The 3351-nt window shown below is 37.2% G+C and overlaps 1 protein-coding gene across 4 annotated transcripts in view; it reads right to left on the reverse strand.

The window, feature by feature from the left end:
- The window catches only part of ASAP2 (ArfGAP with SH3 domain, ankyrin repeat and PH domain 2), a 166594-nt gene that overhangs the window by 102468 nt on the left and 60775 nt on the right, over positions 1–3351 (reverse strand). The gene's annotated exons all lie outside the window — the stretch shown is intronic.

Below are 3351 nucleotides of genomic sequence, written 5' to 3' on the forward strand. Positions count from 1 at the left end.
TCAGGCCCAGCACTCTATTTATTACACCACCTAGCTGCCCTCAGAGCCAGGAGACAGGGGTTCAATTCCAGGCTCTGACATTATGAGGACCCAGGACAGATCACTCGAATCCACCTTTGCCACAATTTCCTCATTTGTAAAATGGAAATAATAAATCTTTATTACCTGGTTTAAATGGGTGTTTTAAGTAAAGCAATTTGCAAACTAGAATAGGAGGAAGACAATGTTCAGAAGTAGGTGGTGATGGTGGAGATGATGGTGGTCAGAAGGAGGTGGTGATGGTGGAGAAGATGGTGGTCAGAAGGAGGTGGTGATGGCGGAGATGATGGTGGTCAGAAGTAGGTGGTGATGGTGGAGATGATGGTGGTGGGCAAAAATATTTTAAACGAGTTAAGCTACTCAGCATTGGTTTTAAAAAAAAATCTGTGCACATCAACTGAAGGAACCAAAGGAAGGAGAATCTTAGACAAATTGTTTCTTTATTGGCTCTTGGGGAAACAGTCTTCCAAAGAGGATCTCAGGCATAAGTGTTTTTGTGCAGAAGATGTGTATTTCTTTATACTTCCCTCCCTCCACAAATCAGGCACCACAAATATATGAGGTTGTGAAAACAAAGAAGCCCAGGGAGGAGAAAAGGGAAAACAAAACACAGGCTGTGAATTATAAGCAATCAGCAGCTAATAATTAAAGGTCACAGGGATCAGGCTACTATAAACCTCACATGTTAATCTTTAGGACTAGAATGTCAAGGGTGCAGAGAAGTTGGAAAGTGTGTTTCACCCTTTGGCTAGAAGTTCTAAGTTTAAGGGAATTACGGGTATGAGTTAGTAACTAACCAATAATAGACCAATTTCAACCTTTGGTAACCCCAGTGCAGAAATACCCCTAGGGAAAGTAGAGCTCCAAGAATCTTTGCAACCTAGCAACCCTCTTGAGAGTGAGAAAGTTCTACAAGAATATTATTTGGTAGAGTTAAGCTAAAGTCACTTCCTCAGAATGTTTGCTTTTCTAAAGATGTACTCACTGCCAGGATCAGAAACAAACAGCTTGACAAAATAATAATTATTAATATTACTTAATAAATATTAATAAAAATAACTATTATATCAGCAGCTAACACTTAGTGCTTACAATGTGCTAAGCACTTCTCAATTACTACCTCATTTGATACTGACAACAACCCCATGAGGTAGATGTTATCACTTATTCCAGTTTCATAGCTGAGGAAACTGAAGCAGAGATAAAGTGATTTGCCCATGAACAAACAGCTCAATCTGGATTTCAACATCCAGTGTTCCTAACTCCAGCACTGTGCCACCTTGCTGGTTCTATTAACAAAGTCAGCAGAATGCTAGCCTTGATTTTGAATCCCAACTCTAACACTCACTAGGTATGTAAATGCCACTTTCTGCATGATCCTATCTCTCCACATCAGCTAGTACCTTCCCCTTTCCCCCAAAAATTTCCTTGGATTTACTTTGTATATGTTTATATAACATATACCTATTCTTTCCCCCAACAGATTATAAATTCCTTGAGTGAGGGTTTATTTCACGTTTGTCTTATTATCCCCAGGGCCTAACACAATCTTTGACACACAGAAGGGACTAAATAAATGCTTATTGATTAATATGTGAAAATTAATACAAGACCAAGTCACCATAACTTTGGTGAACTTCAATTTTATTATCTACAAAATGGAGGTGACCACCAGTTCCTGGTGTGTGCTTACAAAAAGTGTGCTGAACTGAATCATCATTATCACTCAGAAGTATCAAGTGTTGTCCAAGATTCCAGTGGCCTAAACTATTGGTATTATTATAATTTCCCATCCAAGGAAATATTGCCTCTAATAAACATCATAAACATTAGTTTTTTTCTACTCTAAATATTTCCCGGCCTCCTGAATCAAGACCTTAGTTCTTCCATTTTTTTGTGTCCTCAAGGTTAATTCTCAAACTTTCCTGAAAATCTATTGCCTCTAAGTATTTAATTCCTTTTTATTTAAAAAAATTATCACCCCTAATTCTAGATTTCTTGAAAGCACACATCCAAATTTTATTAGCAAAGGCCACTGAGTTACATAGCCTAGGATGGTTTGAATATAATTTGGAATTGTAAATGTCCTTAAAGACAAAAAAGAGACTATAAATAATGATGATGATGATACTTCATTACTGCTCAGAGCAGAATATCTTCTCCTCAGTCTAGCTCTACCCACCACTTACACTGAAGATTGATATAACATTTATGCACATAAGAAAGGAAGTGCTAAGGGTCATTTTTCTTCTTTTGTAGGATCATTAGGCCCCCTATATTTTGTTTTAAAAGAACAAAAATGTTCAATTCCTGTAGGTGACTTTGGAGAGCATAACGAATGTGTGTATATATCTATATCTATATCTATATATATATTCAGACAGTGTGAGGTCTATCTTTTTAAAAGGTCAGTGAACTTATCCTGTACTAAAGTATTTCACCAATGCCTCATCATAGCACAGAGACTTAGACCGGGGGGTGGGGAACCCGTGGCCTTGAGGCCACATGTGGCCCTCTAGGTCTTTGGGTGCAGCCTTCTGACTGAGTCCAAGTTTTACAGAACAAATCCTTTTATTAAGGGGATTTATTTTGTGAAGTTTAGATTCCGTCAAAGGGCCACACTTGAGGTCCTAGAGACCATATGTGGCCTCAAGTCTGCAGGTTCCCCACCCCTGACTTAGACTCTCAAAAGCAAGGCCAGCTCTGTCAGGTCCTAGAAGGTTGGAAAGGCTTCAAGGAAGGTCAATGGAACAATGCAGTTAGTTATGGACCTGGAGTCAGGAAGACCAGAATTCAAATCTGGCCTCAGACACTTATTACTGTATTACTTATTACTGTGTTAATAGTTTCATTATCTACAATACTGGTATAATTATTATCTTACCTTCCAGAGTTACTGTGAGGATAAATTAGATAACATTTATAAAGTGCTTTGCAAACCTTAAAGTACTATGTAAATGCTAGCTATTATCGTCATTATTTGTAAGTCTGGCAAAGGTCTACAAGTGCTGATCAATCTAGCTAATAAGTTCAGAAAGAGGTTCATCATTAGGAGGCTGACCACCACAAAAAAAAAAAAAAAAGAATTTTTTTTTTCCAGGAACTCACAAAGGCTGCAATCTACCTTAATGGAACAAATACACTGATAAAATAATTTACCTAGTTTTTTTAAATATTGAAGTAAAATTATGCCCATAAAAGGTCAACTTTCTCTTTCAACTGACCAAAAAAAAGGAAGTTCTGTTGCTACCCAACTGACAAATCTGGCAAATTAAAAAAAAAAAAAAAAAAAAAAAAAAAAAAAAAAAAGAA

This window comes from Vombatus ursinus, unplaced genomic scaffold (assembly GCF_900497805.2).
Source record: "Vombatus ursinus unplaced genomic scaffold, bare-nosed wombat genome assembly UNPS02015316.1, whole genome shotgun sequence".
NCBI lineage: Eukaryota > Metazoa > Chordata > Mammalia > Diprotodontia > Vombatidae > Vombatus > Vombatus ursinus.